This window comes from Vanellus vanellus (assembly GCF_965231255.1).
Source record: "Vanellus vanellus genome assembly, chromosome: 2".
NCBI classification, from domain to species: domain Eukaryota; kingdom Metazoa; phylum Chordata; class Aves; order Charadriiformes; family Charadriidae; genus Vanellus; species Vanellus vanellus.
Window position 1 is genome coordinate 139969028 of NC_138906.1, and position 20600 is coordinate 139989627.

Sequence of the window (20600 nt, forward strand, 5' to 3'; positions counted from 1 at the left end):
GCTCTGCTCCAAATGAGAAAATTCTTTTCGATGTGCATACTGCAACTGTAAGTTTATTATGTGTTGTGGAATTTAGCTGCTCGCATAAAGTTGCTTGCTCTAAGTTACTGACGTCACATGAAAAATATTAGTGAGAGAAGGGGACTGGGATTTCCAAGATAAAATTTTTGAACAGGACAGCGGTAAGACAGTGTGGGAAAGGAAACTGCTATGCCATGGGGAGTTCTCCAGAATCAGCTTCAATTAATATTCCAGTCCACAAGCCTTGTACAAAAGCCGAGATCTGATAGAGATTGCTAATAGCATAAAGCTATTCTTTATTATTTAACTCCAAGGAATACCTCATAAATGAAATGAATGACATCGAAGACTGGAGTAACAGAAATTGTCTGAAGTATAATAATGTAAAAATGAAATCTCTAATTATAAATTTGGTGTTTATCAGTAAAAGAATCACTGAGAAAGAAGGGGATCTCAGGGTCATCCCAGGAATACTGTCAGGTGCAAATATTTGCAACCATGGGAAAGACAAGTACAAAATTAAAATTTATCAGTGATGTTTTTAACAGAGCAAGGATATAACTATACCTACTGACCAGCCACAGGCAAGGCCTCATCTTAAATACAATACCTTTGCTTAGGAAACGTGATTTCAACTGGAATAAGCGCAGAGAAGGGCTGCAAAATTGAAGATGGGGAGACAGAACCTATGATACCAGGTAAGCGTGAAAGGGATTGTTTCATTTATCCTAATAAACTGGAGGCTGAGAAGGGAGAAGATTGCTGTGGGTAGGTAGAAGAGTACATCTAAACTCTAAGGAAAGGTAAAAAACAGTGAACAAAGCCATCTGAAATATAATTTAGTCTGGGCAGTAGACAAACACGTCCAGAATGGCCCAGAATGAATTTAGTTGGGAAGTTAGATACTGGATCATTGAAGCATTGGTGTTCTGGAAATGCTCCCCAGAAGTAATTAATGGAAGAAGAAAAACTTAACTACTCTCACAGTGCTAGAGCTGGCATCCGTGAAGGATGGCATTCGTTTTCTTTTGTGACCAGCAGGAAGCTGGGTGTCCTTTGAGGAAACTGGGGCTCAACCATTTTCATCTCAATGTGGGAACGAGTAGGTGAGGAATTCACCCACAAATGGCAAAATCAGTATATCATGTATCTCTTGGGATAGTTAATTGTATGTTTTAATAGGGATTGAGAATAAATTTCAGTGAAGATCTAGTTGGTTAAGGCTGAAATTTCTTGTTTGCTTTTCTCATAGTATCAGACATAAATTATTTTCACAATATTTTGCAAGCCGGTGGTACTGCACTGCTCCAGTGTGTTCAGAAGTCCTCCAAAGTTAAACATCTGTTATCACAGTGGTACCATACTGACTTCCCAAATCCCAGAGATTCGAGATAGCAGATGGAGACGACATGTCAACAGATGAGATCAGTTTACCTATCATGGCCTTTTTTACCTAACAAGATCCATAACAGCACTGAAAGATTTCTGGTTTTTTAAAATCAGTGTTTTCAAAATAACCTAAACTGTCCAATACTGAACTTGGCTTATGGCTGAACAGCTAATTCTATAAATAAAAACTATGCAGTGATATTTAATTCCATTACTTCAGCGGTTATTTCATCCTTTCATCTATGATACAACAAAAAGCTTAAATTTGAAGAAATAAATATTTACCCATATTAAATTAAAAAAAAAAAAAGAATAACTGAATGGTTCTTAATAAAAACAGAAAAAAAAATATGAGTGAAAGATTTTTTTTTTTCAATTTTTAATCAAGATTCTCAGTATCAAAGTGGCTTTTTCCAGCAAGATGTGTCACAAAAGAGGATGCACAATACTGAAAGAAGGTCACAGGCCTATTAGCTGAATATGGCAAGATGATCCTGGCATGGCGAGACTCACATATCTGGAAATTTAAGTAGTCTCTGCAAAGGGAAAATAGTCCATTAAGGCTTCAGTGACTATCATTATGCTAAAATAAGCCTTTACTGTGGTTCCTTTTTACACCTTTTTTAGCAAGTAAATTTACCTCTCAATGACAGTTTATTTCATGAGACATTAAAGTCAATGTCACAAGATGACATTTGACATTTTTGAGAGTCCACTATAACTGCCTTTTAAGTTTTCTTGACACTGGTCCAGAAAATATGGAACAGCTATTAAACCGTTGTTCCCCTAATAAGCATTAATTATAAGACAGCAGGTGATTAATCACTTATAATGAGCTATAGATGACTTTTAATGGTCAGCTAATAGTGTCATGGGCCTTTAATATGGAAAATAATTAAAATTGATAACAGACTGTATGGTGGATATGCATGATAAAAATGCGCTTGCAGTAGAAAACGCAGGCACCCAAATATAGGCAGAATATCTTTCCCTGTGACCGTGACACTTCAGCTCAGTGGTTAAGGCACTTGCAAGGGGGGAAGACCTGAATTATTGTCCCAGTTTTAAGGACCGTTTGAAACAGAGTTTGGATTTGGGGTACAACTTACTACTATTGGTTTTCCTCTGAAGGTGAAAGTCCTAACCAGCAAACTGCGGTTATTCTCCCTCGCTGTTCTTCCTGGCACAAGAAACCTTTAATTGTAGAACAGAGAGTGAATCATTAATGGGAAAGAAACCTTTTCCATCACCTTTCCATTTCTGGAACAACCTATAAATGTTTACAAAGGCATTCTTTTGAAAACATATGACTTGAAATATCTCCCTGGCTGCAAAGAAAATGTAATCCTTGCCTTTTGTTTCCTAAATGGCACCAAGTGGGATACCGGTCTGTAAGGCTCTGTCTTTTGGGGAGGAAGTGCAGTTCTTTAACAGAAACAGAGTTATGGCCCTGAAAGGGGTTTCAAAGCCATCAATATTGAGAAACATTTTGCACCTTAATATAGTTCAGAATGGAAGGGCTTGTCTGCACATCCTGTCCTACTGGGTCACCTCAACACCCTACCTACCAGTCAGCAGGATGACTGCTGGGAACCAAACTCTGCCCACGCACACTGTGGTAGCCTGAAGATTTGCCAATTCTGGTAAATTCTCTCTGGCCTGGTAGGCACACAGCACAGCACAGTTTGCATCTATATGGCTAGATTTTCTCCTGAAACAGGTCTAAGCTTTGTCCTCGAACAGATCTTATCCCTACTGACTGGTTCCTTCAATACATTATCCCTAAACCGTGTTTGACATTGTTGGGAAAGTGCTAGTTTGCCCAGGGCAAAACCATGTCAGGGAGCATGCTAATAATTAAATAGTTGCTATTATATAGGCTTTGGTGTCTAGCTTATGGTTGAGCATTACAGATTTGGGGACCAGGACCTACACATTAAGTATTATCGTGCTGGTGTTAAAACAGTTTTTTTCAAGAAGCCTATTCACTATTAATAGCCAAATTAATAATGAAGAATTCTAATGTTAAGGCTATATGGAAAAGCAATTTGCTGAAGGTGAGAAAATTCAGGACAATTCGGGGAATAAAGTTTTGCAAATTTTGTTTTTAACGTAGTAGGTAAAAGCCACTGATAAGTGTAGGGTTTTATATGTCAAAAGCAAAAGAACTAGTTCATCAAGGTGGGAACAGGTGAGAATTCAATCTCTAAATGGTCTTAATTTTGCGATAATTTTCCTACTTTACGCTGTCCCCTTCTATTTTTTCAGCCCCTGTCTCAACATGCCATGTCGTCATGCCAGGTACTAAATCCTGATCAGTCAAATGTTTACATAGGCAAGCAGCTTTCCAAATGCCAGCAGCAACAATTAAGGGAATTTGACTGCCCATGTGAGTAATCGCTTGCATTTGCAAGCTTTTCTGAGAGTTCACGTGAGATTGCAAGGTCTTTGCAGGTGATACAGTAACAGTGAAACTTTGGGTTTTATTCTAATTTTACACCAGGGTTATTCCATTCACATCAGTGGAGATACTTCCACTTTGCAGCTGTATCAAAAAAAGGGCAAACAAAAAGGACATGGTGTTCGACATTTTTCTGGGTGCTGTACAAACAGATAATGTAATAGGTTTTTAATAAAAACCTCTGTCAGCTAGTCTAATTAATAAATCGTATAGAACACCCCAGAATTAATATTATTGATTTTTACTACTTCTTCATTTGCTTTTTGGATTAGCAAAAGATTCTAAGTACTCGTAAATGAGGAACTTGAAAAGGTCATAGAAGGTGGGTGAGGAAGGGAAGGAGAAAAGAAAGTCTGGGAGTAGAGATGCAACTAAGAAGGAGAAGGAGTGAAAAATAAGAAAAATATGAAGAAAATCAAGAAGCAGAGGAGGAAACTGGTATAAGAAAGGGAATAACATCAAAACAAGAGAGAGAAGAAGTATAAAGATGAGATCTATAGTAATCATCATTGATCCAAGCTGTCTTGGATTGGATTTTTGTGCTTTTTTCTTTAAATGAATTGATTGTTCATACATCAATAGAATAAAACAAAGAAAAAATAAAAGGCAAATATGAAATATAAAAAAAGTTTTAATATCACCATTCGGCTGACACTGTTGACAGTTATAGCTGATGTCCTTAAAGTCAAATAATGAAATAACTTTCTATGAAATTTTCTGTGCTGGATGGGGTTTTGAGCAACCTGGTCTAGTGGAAGGTGTCCCTGCCCATGGTAGGGGGGTTGGAACTAGATGATCTTTAAGGTCCCTTCCAACCCAAACCATTCTATGATAATAATATTGCACTTCAATAAGCTAAGGTAATACCCTGTCAAAAGGACCATTTTTATTTAACCACAATTAAACATAAATGATAGAAAATAAATCATGATATTACCTTGGCAAAAACACTGCTTTCAAGGCTGACGATTTGACAATAGAAGATTTTTTTTATTATTATCATTATTATTAATAATAATAGTAATGGTTTTTATAATAATAATAGTAATAATAGTAATAATCTTTGAGATTAAAGATGATTCCTTACAATGACATTTGGGTCATTTGAAACTTTCAGAAAAATTGTAGTGTTTTGGATGAGAACTTGCTGCCAGTTTTCAGATGAGACACAAAATCAACCTTCTGACTTCTTGTAGTCATTAAAGAGCAGAAGATACATTTTGGAAGAGTTGTACTGTAGAGCACCCACTGTGCTGGCCAAATTCCAATGTGGAAAATTACATTCTGCCTACTGACAATCGCCTCTTCTATTTCAAAAGGCAAGTCCTGTTTTTTACCTACTGTCCTAGATATTAGACATGTGGCTAACCTGGAGCATGGTGCTAAATCCATCACATGCTTATCTGCCTTGCTGAATTGTCACCCTAATCCATTTATTAACTCTATTAAAGAAGTGTCCCATTTTTAATCAGTAGAACGGCAATTTAACTTCTTTATAAAACACAAGAAAGTATTACATGTAACATCCAGATCAGAATTTCAGAAGCTAATAATTCAGGACAGTGACATGCTAGGTTTCTTGTATTAATGATACCTCTATCTCAGTACACCTTTCTTGCATGCTGTGAAACACATTTAAACACATAGATAAGATGTCATTCCTTTAAACAGTTGAGTACTTGCACAGATTTAGGCACCTGCAAAACCCCATCAACTTTGAGCCGCAGATATACAAATTGCATTTTTTATTTATAAAGAGGAAGGATGAGAATTTTAAAAGCTCAAATTACTTAATTGGTCTTCTGCCAGCACTGAAGCTGGAGCAGATTTAGAATAATGAACCCTCCCACAAACACCTCAATTGCAAAGGCAAATGATTAGAACTTCCTTAACTCTTTTTAAAGACAGTCGTGTTGGAACAGAACCTAAGTCTTTTCAAGTAATAAGGTGAATGTCAGTGGAAGGATAATGCAATATGTGCAAGCCAATATTGTAATGTACAGCTCCAGAAATCCCAGAGGTTAAGAGCAGCAACTGCAATGGTTCATCAAAGCACCATGGGATCCTGCAGGAGGAATGGCAAAGTACAACGAGATCATTGTCATTATTTTCGTAATAGGGACCCAATTAGGACAGGATTGTTTTTTTCTTGTTTTGCCTTGTAATTACATATGACATCCTTGATAACATTAAGTACTGTGATAAATTCTGCATTTTCACACGTGTTTTCAGATAAGCAAATAATTTAAAATCTCATCATCAAAGTCATGTGTAAGAACTACTTCAAATACTGAAATCAGTCAGATTCTGTTCAGGCATATAATTTTTGCAATGGAAACAGACCTGATACTTCCATAGCAACACATTAAATGCATCAGATCCAAGCCTTGAGACCTACTGATGGAAGTTTAACAGGAACGTTCAACTATTCTTAAGAAAAAAGGTTTTTGGTTTTGCTTCATATATATATATGCAAGTGCATCTGGTATTCTTATTGATTAAGTGAAATTTACTCTATACACCAGCAAAGCTATTGACAACCCCCCACACCCGCCTTATACATTGTACAAAATCTATTAGTAGATGGACATTTAATAGCTGTACAAGTGTATCTTAATGAACCTTAGGATGGTATAGCTTTCCTTATAATTGCTGACAACTATGTTGCTTTAGGTTTAAGATCATGCATGCTTATCAGAGATGCCATTGACTTGTACTTGTTCTGTTTATTGATTGCTTAATTAGTTTCCAAGATAGCTAATCAGGAACAGATGCAAGTGTTTAAGCATCTCTTGCTGTGTCTTACTCTGAGCACAAAATTGTGGAGCAGCTGTGTGGTTTGAAGAAATAAATTAAGCTCACTGTATTGAACTAGTTCAAACCTTGGTATAGGGTACAATGTTGGCGTAGCAATACCATCTATAGTATGAAATGAATTTGGGGGAAGCTGGTATGCTGAATCATCCTCCAAAAAGTAATTGGAAACAAGGCTTTCAAATGATAGTGCAAAGAAGATCTTTTTCCTCTTCCTTCTACACTATTTTTTGCTAAATGTAGCCTCTAATAGTCAGAATAAAAAGGTTTTTGCTCGCAATAACAACCTCTAGGGATTTCTCTGTCACAGAAATAAAATCAAGTAAATGTCAACATTCTTAGTAGGGAACGTTATACATCACTGGTGAAGCTGGGTAAATAATGGACTGTGGAGGGTGGTGTGTGTCTCAAATTTAAAAACTCAGTTTAAGCTAACACAATGTTCTGTTTTGATGAAAGCAAAATTCTTTGAAAATGGCTCTTTTAAAGTGCTATCAAGTGTTTATCTTGAATAAAATTACAGCAAATATTCAGAAGAAAACCAGTTTCAAACTAAAAAATCCAAATGTTTGTGGATTAAAAGATCGCTATTACATTTATAGATTTTCTGAGAGACTGTATTCCTTAATGAATAGTTCAGCATAACTGACGCAAATTCACATTATTTGGATTATTATGTCTGCTTTATAAAACAAAGTGCTTGGTGTAAAAGGCAGCACACAGATTTACCCCTAATAATAACTCCCCATAATAATAATAATACCATGTGTAAGAATAGTCTGGCTGTCTAAGCATCGACATAAAGGTAGGCATTCCACATTTATAATTAGGTATTACTATTTCCCATGCTGTTAAAACCTTTCCAGTTTTGCCCTCATAATAGAAAAGAACCATACACCCATTCAGAAAACAATTCTCCTCAGGTTTTAATGAAGTATTTTATGTTAATATAGCAACGAACATCCACTTCTACGTAACTGTTTACATGGAGTTCATTCCTTTCAGTGACGTCTGGCAGTTTTATCAGGGGTTCAATGTACCTTTTACTATTACATTTTGAAAGATGATCAGAAAAGCACTGCACATCAGCAGAGAGCTGTCAAAGTTTAACACGTTTTCTAGCCCTTTTCCCAATATAGTCTGAAGAGTCCAGTACTCAGAAGTATGTCCTTATCATCTGAGAAACTGCTCTACCGTGTTACCCACAGCTGTTTAATACAAGACCAGAGCAATTGTGTTAAAGACTCCTATTGTATCTGTAGGCAGGAGAGATGCGAAGATTCACTTAGCAATCAATTTCATACTTAAAGGACACTGAACCAAGACAGCACTTTGATAGAAGTCAGTGAAGAAGAAAAGTGAAAAAAAAAGGAGAAGAAATAGTTAATTTCTAAAATTCTTTATTAAAAATAATTTGTCACAAGTGAGACTTTGAAATAAGGAACACCTTAACTGTTGTCAGAAAATCCATACATCGTTTTTATTCTCAACAAATATATCAACCTATGATTAACTTATGCAGATATATGAACATTTAATTTTTTTCTAATGCAACAGGTATGCAAAGTCATCTATGCACTACATAGTAATGGTGCATTAATACTAAAATATTGATTCCTATATCAATCACCATTTTAAAAAAGAAAAAACTTGGAAAAAACCATGCTTGAACCTAGTGCTTGAAAGAGGCTGTACCTGTTAATTATCACTCACCAGTATTTTGCCTCAAGTTCTGAAATCTTTTATAAGATAATATCAAGATAATTCATGATTTTGAAACTCAAGTTGGGTAGCGATGCTTTTTTTGTCTTGAGTCCTATTTTTTCCTGAAGTGTTTCTGGTACTGAAACCACTAAGGATTCAGATTTCATTCTAACTTTTTGTTTTCATGATACAATATTTTTACATTTTTCTAAGTATTCCTATTAAAGGACATAGACAGGATGGTTAACTCCTATATATTAGCAATTTTATAATTTTAGAAATATAGGGGTTATTTTATTATTTGAAATCAGCTTTCCGATGAAAAATTTATTAGACTGAATTCAGCAGCTCTTAGGATAAAAATCCTTGGCCATTGCCATTTACCTACACGAACACAAGTGAAGTTAAGATACTTCCAGTGAATACCTCTTCTGGTTTTATTTCCTCATCTATTTCTACTTTAATATGAGCAGGAATAATAATTCCATAAGTATTGCAAACTTGCATTCAAATAAACATAACTGAATGTGCACGTGGAGCTAAAAAAATTCAGGAAATATTACCACTACACAGGTTTATTCACTGTTTTGGTGTTTTTTTTTTTATGTCAAAAGAATCATGATTCTGATTAGTAGAACTAGAGAAAAAAAACCTCTTATGATTGTATCTTTAGAGAAATTGAAAGTTAAATGTCTCCAGAAAAAAACTCAAAATGTGTTGGTTCTTCAAAAATTGTACAATAATCTACTAAAAAAATTTTTTTGGTAGAACACAAAGAAAACAAAAATGTAGTGGCATTGCAGTCTGACAACGAAAAACTGTGGAAACTTAAGAATAACTAGTAATAGGATCAGGAAATTGGGAGACTGGAAGATTTACTTGATAGTATTTGTATGACTTGCGTAGCCAGATTTTGTAGTAGTTTGGGGACATATAATAAAATAGTCAGTGCAGTATCATTATAATCCTATTGCAAATCCTAACTACAAATGAAAGGAGTAAAAATGACTTGTGATAGTCATTCTCCTGAGTAAACAATGCATCCAAATCATTTACTCTCAGCATCAAGAGATTTCACAACACAGGAAGAGGTTACATATTAGCACCAAGCTCTCCAGAAGCCATCGGATGTAAAGATAGAATGTAACAGATCTACTTGTAGTCAACACCAGGTCCCAATTCTTAATAAAATAAACCTAAAGACAAGGGGCATTCAGAAAAAAATAGAAATAACAACTGGGATGTGGTTGAACATTTGATCATATTATTGCTATGACTCAATAGCTGTTTTCTAGAAAGGCATCTAGTCAACACATTGATTTTCAAAAATAACCTGCTGAACACTTCATTTCTTGATGCAATGAGATCACGCACTAAGCAATGTTCTGAAAAGTTGAAAAATAGGATATTTGTCTGAATGCTAGTCTAAGATGCTCAGTGTTACCTCAAGGAACATGTCATTAGTTTCCTTAACTTCATTGAAGCTCTTCAAAACTACCAGCTTGTTGTGGCTTAGGCTAAATAGGCTATTGGGGACCTGGGGGACCCCAGATAGGACTGACAGATGCTCCTCTCTACCCCTCTTCGATGAGAGACATGGACAAATACATGCGTTACTTAATAAAGCTCCCACATTTTATTATAACCAGCCTCAAATCATCTTAAACTGATAATCAAACTTTTTGTTTTCCAACCTCTGACTGCATTCCTGAGCATGGATAGACATTTGAGAAGCCAATGACTTTCTGATCTTCTCGTGCCACTCAGGGAGCACGGAGAGGTGACAGTAGCATGAGCGCTTCAGCAACCAGTAGGAACAGCCAAGAACAAACAGTTTCTAGAGTCTTCAGTGGCACAGGCAGTAGCAGCGTAGCATTGCATCCCTCCATTTGCCAAGAGCAATTCAAAGATGATGTTCTGTATCCTTGGAAATGTCAGGATTAGTTGGTTTCCAACACTGCAGGCCCACGCTTTACAAAAAGTCTTCTAGTATTGCATAGTTTAATTTCAAGTCTACCCCAGGATTCCCGTCCCCGATGTGGATGCACGCGTAGATTAGATAGCTCTGCAAGGATGAATTCATGTACGTCTGGTTTTAATTGCAAAAGTGAATTTTTTGGTAAACGGTTTTTCTCAGTATGATAGTTGCTATTAACTCCATAGCCTCTGGAAAATCGTGCTATCTTTATTTATGGTAAAAATAACCCATTAAAAGCAGATGACTTCAAAATTTATTTGACTTGAGAAATTAAAATTCTTCAGTCTGTGTCTGAAAAACTGAATAATACCCTTCTAACTCCTCAAACTACTGAATTTTAAATATTCAGATAAATTTCTTTGCTTAATGGGATTTTTGGAAAGCCACAAGACAAACATCTATGCAATTTGGGCCTGTTTTGCAAAGATTTAATACTGAGGAAGAGCAGAATGAAAACGAAAAAAATGAGAGAATTACAACAACAAACTCATAATGTGCATTTTTTTTTAAAAAAAAAACTAACATTTTTTTTTACTTTTCTACCATGGTGCAGGTAACTAGAAATATCTTTTGGTTCTGATGAAGCAGAAATTGTTCTCATGCCAAATCCACCTTTTCTGACAGAATGTAAAATCCTGCTTTTTTATTGGAGTATAATCACTTTTTTTCTTTTATGCACATGCATCACAGGTGCCTTTGCTTAGCTAAGAAAGAAATCTCATGAAAAAAAAAAAACACCCAAACTTTATTGAGAACTGTCCCCTATTGTACTTTTTGTTACCGCAATGGATACGTCTGGAAGATCTTGTTTTCAGAACTGAATTCCATGAATGCATTGAGCTGTCCAACTTGTCATGTCTGGAACCATAAATGTTTCCAGAGCCATGAATACAACTGTTTAAATTTCAGTAATGATGTACTCTGTATATTCAGAAAGAGAAAAATAACAGCCTGTTCATATAGTCAAACAGCTCTTAATGATCTATACTTAATGCAATTTCGTAGGTTGCTTGCCAGGTGAGAGAAGAACACTGAAGTGTAAAAATAAAAAGAAAAATCTCATTCCCCTCTCCAATCTGCTCAACAAGAAATGCAGGGACAGCAGAATTAGCACTTGGCGTACAGGTGGTCCTGAGGCTGTTCCAGTCCAACTTGAGGACTGCTCAGCAGCTGCTGCTCAGAGGACTCCACAACATTTAGTTAAAGCTGCTTAAACAGCATTAACTTTGGCCCAGTTACCATCCACTGAGCTGCGCTAAATATGATGCTGCAGAGAAAAACTGATTTTTGGCTGTTAAAGCCCTGTCCTCCATTATGCTGAGAAAACTCAGCTGAATACCCATGGAGATACTTCTAAGGTCTATTAAGAGAAAACAGCATGGAGCTTGCAGTTGCATCAAAGATACGGTATCAGATCAGTGCTGTATAACAAATTACCGCAGTCTTAAATGGTGAAGAAAGAACAGTGTGAATAGGGGGGTCTGATATAATTAATGTTTCTACTTTAATAGTTATCATTTGGAGAGTTTTAGTTTCGCAGTATGTAAGCAGCTTAAAGAAATATTTCTGTTGGGTATCGTATTCTTAGTGTTGACTTTTAGGCAATCATTTGCTGAATCAAGTTCCAACAATGATAATGATACTCAAAACTATAAACACACCAAACTAATTCATACCTTTGATCTTTTTTACTTGTTAGAGAACTACTTTTCTGTGTATTATACTGTGATTGATTTTTGAAAAACTTGATTTCTGTGGAGCCCAACTAACATCCAAGCTTCTTCACAATATCTCTTAAAAAACAAACAAACAAACAAACAAAAGCAATAACATACAAAAAATCAATTTAAAATTCAAAAAAGTTCCTTTCTTAGTCCCCGCTTATGGAAATAGCCGCCATGCTTCAAGCAGTTCTGCCTGGGCTCATTTCAAAGGAATTCTTCCATTCATACCACCTGTGTGTCAGGCAGCATGCTCTGTTCATGCCAGACTCTTCTCAGTGGTGCCCATGGGGAGGACAAGAGAAATGGGCATAAATTAAGAAATGTGAGATTCCACCTGAATACAAGAAAAAAACTTTTATATTATGAAGATGGTCAAACACTGGCACAGGTTGCCCAGGGAGGTTGTGAAGTCTCTATCCTTGGAGATATTCAAAACTCATCTAGACTTTGACCTGGGCAAACAGTCTAGCTGACCCTGCTTGAGCAGGGAGGGTGAGCTAGATGATCTCAAGAGGTCCCTTCCAACTTCAACAATTCTGTGATTTTAAAGTATCGTGAAGAACTCTAATTTCATGCTGTGATAAAACAGCTGTGAGCTGTGTAGCTTCTAGTTTCTGAAAAAGTTCAATGAGTACTTGCTTGGGACTACTGCGCCACAACAACCGTGCAGCAAATATTTCATCATCTTTCCATTCTAGTCACATCTGATAACTTGCTTGCTTGTGAAGCCACATCTCTCTGTGGACTTTACAAGCAGCTGAGATACATAGCAGTATGTGTGTTGAAACTTTGTTGGTATGAGTGCAAGGTGGTGGCAAACAATATTAATCTGAAGTTTGCAGTTTTTAAAAGGCACGCACAGTGCACGTCTGTGCCAGGGAGGAGCAAGAGGCCAGTTGATCCATGAGGGAGAATAAGCCTGGAGTTGAAAGCAGGTATGGCACGGGTAGGGCAATGCCCTCCCTGATGATGCATCAGGGCAGGGTCGTGAGAGAGACAGGGTCCATCAACAGTCCTAGACAAGGTGAGCTAACAAGTCAAGCCCAAGGGGAACCCAAGGATCCCTTCAGGAAAGGCAGGAGGCGTGGCTGGAGACAAGGTCACCTACAGCATAGGTGCAAGGTCTACCCAGCAAACCCACGAACCAGAACAGCAGAAGACAAGTTTGGGCTCAGGGACACCTACAACTTAAATCAATGCAGGTCAGTGTGTCCAGGCATGAGCTTGAACAAAATCCCTGTTCCCACAGGTGGAGGTGTTGGCTGTTATTTGTACATGCTACTTTCACGTAGCATATGTTCATATGTGTCAATGATCTGAAACAACTTTCATTAAACCAATTATTTTGGTAATTGTGTTTGCTGCTTACGGTCAGAAGTATTTATCAATCATTAACACAATTTATTTATCATTTTCTTGAGTTTACTTTCTTCCTTTAAAGATATACACTATCTACTGATTTTCACTTTTCCCTAGCTAGTTGGCAGTTTTATTGCTTATATGTAATTTTAAAGAAAATTCCATGTAGTTCAGAATATTTTTGTTAGTTTGTGTTTTTTTTTGTATTAGTATTATTACTATTTTGAAACACAGAAGAGCGGAGGTATGAAGGAACTGCTAAATGTTTGCTTGTCTATTTAAAGCATCTTTTTTGAGCCTCTCAGAATCCCAACCAAAAGAATTTTATTACCCTGGCAATAAAAGGTAGGGTATGCATGAAATCAAACAAAAATCAGACAGTTAGGCACACCATCATTTTCCATGCAGCCAGCAAAAGCCTGCTAGAAGTGTGAGTCTAAATCCTATTCAGTAAAAGCAAGTCCTTCCACTGACTTCAGTAGACATAGGTCATGTCCTGGTGCAGCACAGTATAAACAAATACCGAAAATTCTGTTGGCAAAGACATTTTGATATAAAGGGTCCAATTAATCCTTAGATGAAAACTAAAAATTAACTTGTGGGTTACGGCCTCTTCAGTCTGATTTTTTATTAGATATAAATAATCTTATTTTTTTCCACTGAACCAGCTTTTCAAGGGCTCTTCTTGTAGTTGTCATGCAGTTTTAATACACAATGAACATTCATTACAGCAACGTTAATCTGGCAGACATTACACTTCAAATAATTGCTGCCTGCCTTAATTCCTGGTTTGTCCTTTCGTAAGCATTAATTACATATGTCAACAACAATCAGTTTAGAGTAAGATAATTGCAGGTATGGAAAAAGGTTACTCTTAGCAAATATGTACTTGAAAGATAATGTCTTCATAGTATTAGGATTTTATTTACTTCAAGATCTTCATGAATTTGTTGGAGGTCCTTAGCTCACCTATATAAACAAAATGGACAGTCCTTTGTAATTTTTGTGTATGTGTTTATCACATTAGCTAACAGATTTGGGATTATTTTTTTTTTTCATAGCAAACAAGGCATGCAGATGTTTGTTGGTGATTTAGAACAAACATCTAGATATTTACAGATATTTATTGCACTTCAACATGTAAAAAGAACTACTAAAAAATATGTCTTTTTGAAGATACACCTAACACTTTTTGCCAGATTGCCTTAATTGCAATAATTTTGATAAAAATTTCCAGTGCCAATGCTATTGCTCTTGTATTTCATCATACAGATGCTCAGCATTCTGTTAGCTGTGAATCCTGTGTGTTTGTCAGGGTCTGCAAGTGTGCTCTGGGTCATAAATTTGGCATGACTTATTTTTTTAGATCCTTGTTGTTTTCATTTGCTTTACTTACAAGTCAAAGTCAAATCAAGTGTGTCTTCATCATCCATGACAGACTTACATAAATATTGTTAAAAACATGAAGTGAAAGTGAACCAACAACCTCTCTAGTTATTTTGATACAGCATTTCGTTATTTTTACAGACAGAAAGCCTCTCCTAATATCTTATACCTTTGCAAATTAGAAATTTTCTTGTGCTATTCCTAATGTGTATAGAGGAGAACTGATCAGTATTTTGATGTAATAATAAAATGCTGGAAAACTGCTTTCATATAATCACTTCATCTCCTTTACAGTGGACTTTTCCATTTTCTTCCATTTTTGTTCACAGGTCATGTTTTATAAACTTCTGATAATTTCATAGAATCATAGAATCATAGAATCATAGAATCATAGAATCATAGAATCATAGAATCATAGAATAGTTTGGGTTGGAAGGGAACTTGAAAGGTCATCTAGTCCAACCTCCCCTTCAATGAGCAGGAACATCTTCAACTAGATCCGGTTGCTCAGAGCCCCGTCCAACCTGACTTTAAATGTTTCCAGGGATGGGGATGTACCACCTCTCTGGGCAACACGTGCCAGTGCTTCACCACCCTTATTGTAAAAAATTTCTTCCTTATACCTAGTCTGAATCTACCCTCTTTTAGTTTAAAGCCATTAATCCTCATCCTATTGTAACAGGCCCTGCTAAAAAATTTGTCCCCGTCTTTCCTGTTGGCACCCTCTAAGTTCTGAAAGGCCAGAGAGGTGTGGGAAGAGAGATTGCCAGAGAAGACTAAGGCAAAACTTTGTTGAATCCCTCAGCCTTCTTGTCTGTTGTTACCGGTTTGCCAGTCTTGTTCTTCAGGGCAGGTACGCTCTCTTTAGCATATTCAGAGTCACAAATGGTAAGATTATAAGGTACCTATTTCAGCGGCCGGATGAATACATTATACATCACCAATACAGGTTTATTTTTTATTATTTAGAGTTTCCAGAGAGGGTTGTTTTTTTTTTTCCTAAAATGTTTTATTGGAATATTAACTACATAGAGAGGAACATAAATTTCTTGTTTGTCTGTGTTTATTCCCACCCTATCAGTGGTGTATTTGGGGCAGCTGAAAAAGGCTGTTCAAACACTTTCTTCTGTGATAATTTATATTGAAATGTCTCAAGCTGACAATGAACTGAAGAAAAGAATATTGATTAAGCTAAAATGGATAGCAACATTCTTATATAAATAAAGAATTTCTGTTTAAAACACATGGAGTATATAGAAGCTCATTATTAAGACCTTATCAGATTTAAAGTTATGAAGGGATTCTTTAAAAAGAGAATCACTTTTTATCTACTCATATAATCTACCATTGCAGTGCATTAATAAAACATCTAGCACTTTCAGAAAAGGTTAATAATTAGTTGTTGGCACTTAACTACTAATGACAGCTGTGGAGGATATATTCTTAACTTATATTTTATTCAGGTACTAATGGTTAAAGTTAGAAGCATAATTAGCATACCAGGACACGATGATTCATGCTATTATTGATTTTGTTGCAGTCAACTTTATGCTTCCATGCCAAAATTTTTATATTGATTATTTGTGGCTACTGGTGTGCAACCTTTACATCAGATTTCTGTCTAGACAGTAACAACTTTTATAAAATATTTAGTTAGAGTCTCCATGACCCAGGAATTTTCTTGAAGCTTAGTTATACTTGCTTATTTTTATTTTTAAGACTGTCAGCAACTGAAAATGCACAGCGATTTTCTGATTTGGAGACCTCGAGTAATCTTTTTTCTAGAGGCTATATTTTCCTGAATGTTAATTTAAATATGCAGAGTGTATTATGGGACCGAAGAATTTTAGTATATTGTGCTTATTAATCATAAGGAAGGTGCAGGATACTGTGAGCTGTTAAGCGCATTCCACGTCAGCAGAAATTTACCTGGAAGGAAAACACTTGAGCCAGTCATCTTGAATATAAAGAATACATTTTTCTAGTATAATATGTACAAGCCATTAGTTAGCTCTGAGTAACTAAGAGCTAGATAGTCTTTCATGTGGGAAATACCCTTGCAGAGGTCAGAAAAATCTATCAAATTCTAAACAGGTTTTACTTTCAGAAAAAAACTGCCTATCCCTGTAGCTGAATATAGTTGAGACCCACCATAGTCATCTTTCTGGAACTGGGAGCTCAGGACAGTAATCACACACTCCCCTCCAGGCTTCTGGGACCACCTAATTCAAGTGGGACACAGAGAGGCTCAGGCTGGAATCATACAGAGAAAAGGAGAAAGAAAGTTACATCTTGAGATCTGAGGCAGCTGACTTGGCATTTAAAATAGGGGCATGTCAAGACCGTGGACATTTTTTCCAAAAATCTTCATTCTTTGATATCATAGCAACAACTGTCTATGTCCTGATATTTGGAATAGTTGCAACACAAAAGGGTTATTATGTGGGGGGTTAGTCTGCATAGGCTCTTGGACTCATATTTGTACTGAGTCCATACCCTTGAATTTCAGAGGAAGAAAACCCAGATACAATGCAAGGAAGGAAACCCACCATGTGAACGTCCCACCCCGAAAAAACTTGCAATCGGGACTTAATGTGGCTTATGAACCACATACATGTTGGTCAAGGAACTGGTAAATGGAGCAAGGTTTTGTCATGGTTAGTAAATAAATTATGGTTTATCTGGAATATGGGGGATTTTCTTCAATTACTTTAGGAAAAAAGAAGACAAGAATGGCCATTATCAGGAGCACAGAAAGGAGTGTTTAAGAATTTCTTTATTCATTCAAGGAAAACTGTGTCCATGTAAGTTCTGTTACAAGAATTAAAGTAGGAACAAAGTAATGTTATGTTTAAAGTAAAGGAAAAACGTCTTCCAATCTCATGTCATCTAGGTATATATGAGATATTGCTAACACAATGTTTTTAAGCATTTGTTACAATTCAAAATACCAGCTAAATCAATACCCACCAGTGTGCTCTGTATTTATGAGCATCCATGTGGATGTGACTTGCCTCGCATATGCTTTTTGGGAAGGCCTATTAGAATTAGTAACCTTATGTGCATGCAAACACATGTATTAGAGGGAACAAGCACATTTGCCATCCATTGTTCATCATTTGCAATTCCCCTTTTTAAAAAGTTTTAATCATCCAATGAAGACACAAACAGTGCTATGTGCCTAAGGAGACTCATCACACAAGTTAATGAGCATCAAAAAGCTAAATTGAACAACATTCAAAGACCTCGTAGACTGAAATACTTTCTGTTATTTACTGAATACTTTCAAAGACCACACAATATGTACAGTAACTGGGCCATGTTTTGTAATGCTTTATTGACAGAAGGAAAAGGTATCATCAATTTAGACTGCAATCTTTCTAGGTCAAAAAGTTTTCCTCATGTTGCGAACATATAGCAACTATTAATATTAAAAAAATAATAATGGTAATCAGAGTACAAAGAGGGACAAATCAAGTTTAAAGATATAGAGAAACATCTTTTTACAGCATTTTCCCTAGCTACAGCAAGAAGAGTCCTCGTGGTGAAACATAAATGCTGAACCTCAGGAGAGGGTCTGAAGTCAGAGGTCACATCACTACAAATACCCATTTGTAGATACGCCACCAGCTTTACACTGCAATCAGACCTAAAATAAAGAGACAATGCTAGAAATTAGAATTCTAGTTTATAGCTAAGTGGAGACTTTTAAAAAAGAAGTAATTTCATTTTTATTTATTTCAAGGAGACCTCTATCCAATTAGCTTGCAACAAGCTGGAGACTTACTCAGCTGATATATTGTTTTGGTTGCTACAGCCTTCATTCTAGTATTTTAAAAATAGTCTGAGTGTAGGACTGAACTTCCCAATCCCATCAGAACTGGTTTAAAATAATATGATGGTGAGGAGTTCCCATTTATGTGTGCTTTCTTTTATGAAGTTAAAATAAACTATAACCTTTCTTTTAGGAGTCAGCAACAAAAAGGGCTATGCTGAGAATAGCTAGAGGATCCCCTCTAAATTTAATCAATAAATGTGCTTCAAACTTCACTTGGAAACCTGGAAAAACAAAATATCTCTGCTGGGCACTCATGAAAGCTAATGGTTTCTCCTCTTGTGAGCTCTCACTCTGGAACAAAAACCTTATTGATGGAAATGGAAAAGAAAATGGATTTGGGAAATAATAGCTAAGGATACCTACAAATAAAGGAGATTTATTAACAACCTTGTAGTTTCTTGGGCACCAGGTTTTTCCTCAGTATTCCCATCTGTCAGATAGGGCAAAATAATAAAAGATCTTTTATGTGAACTGGTTGAAAAAAACAAGGTTTTGGTTTAGAGATTTTTTTTATCCAGTCTCAGTTCAAACCAAACTGAGCCCTCTCCCTCCCCGCCCCCCCCCCCCCATTTTTTTTCCCCCATACATTTTGATTTCTAAAACAGGTTACTTAAAAATGTTGAAGCATACATTTCCAAAATCTGATGACGTTACTTCATCTTTTAGGGCCGCAGTGACAGTGACATCTCATCTATACCACTGGTATAGATACTGGTATTATAACTGGTATTAGGTGCATAGTTGCGGTGAGTCCATAGACCTTTGGCAGATGGGTCAGATGGGCTGTTCCAGAGACACAAGATTACAGAAAACTCTTCAGGCTGAAAAAATGGAGGTCCCTCAGCCTCTTATATGGCCCCAAACCATCTTTGTGGCCCCCCATTGAGCTCGTTCCAGGTTGATTGCTCCAGTTTGTACTGGGAATCCCCAAGCTGGACACAGTACTCCAGATGCAGTTTCACAAGCCCAGAGTAAAGGTGAATAATCACCTCCATTTACCTCCCCCAAAACACCAGTGTAAAGCAGGACCTTATATGAGCTGGTAAATTTTTGTTGCTGCCTTCTGCAACTTCTCTTCTGGTGTGTGATTAAGTAATTCCCAGGCTCCTAGAGGTCTTCAAAATGCAAAAAAAAAAGCACTCCTCACCCACATATTGAATGAATTTATTTTTTTAAATGCTGTTTTTTCCCTTTAGAGTGCTTCAGGCTTTCTCTTCAATCTATTCAAGACTGAGAAGTCAACTTCTCTTTGCAACATCACTGAAGATCTAAACACTGCCCCACATACTCAAATGAGGATGTGTTTTATGTCTTCTGCTTAAAAGAAATCTGTCTTTTTTTTTTTTTTTTTTTTTTTTTTCAGGAAAGCTAGCAAATAATGTATACTAAGATACCACTAATTCTTCATTTATGTTGCCTGTGCTAGCGGTATGCAAAATGAACAAACTAACAAAATTTTGACCCTCCTTCCAGAAAAGATAAACACTTAAAGATAAAATAGTACGTACAGCTTTTAAAGTGAAGAAGCTTTCTGAAGATTATCCATCTATGTAGCTATTATACCTGGATACATAACATTTATGTTATTCTTTTTGCCTGTACTATACCTGTCGAGAATAAGAGTGAGGGGGTTTTGATAACTTTTCAGTATGCTGGATGAAAAAGAAGTATGACAGCAGAAAACACCTGATAAATTAAATTTGACATGTTTTTTATCTATATAAAATGGATGCTGAACAGCTGGTAATTGTGAATACTTTAGCAGTCATTTTTGATGTGGAATATTGCGTCTGTGCTCAACATTAATGAGATGTGAGTTGTACTTTATCAAATTGACAGTTCTTAGGTTTTTTCGATGAGCACGTGATACATTTCTCCGAATGGTGGATAATGGATACATTTACCTGTGAAAAGATGAAAAAATCC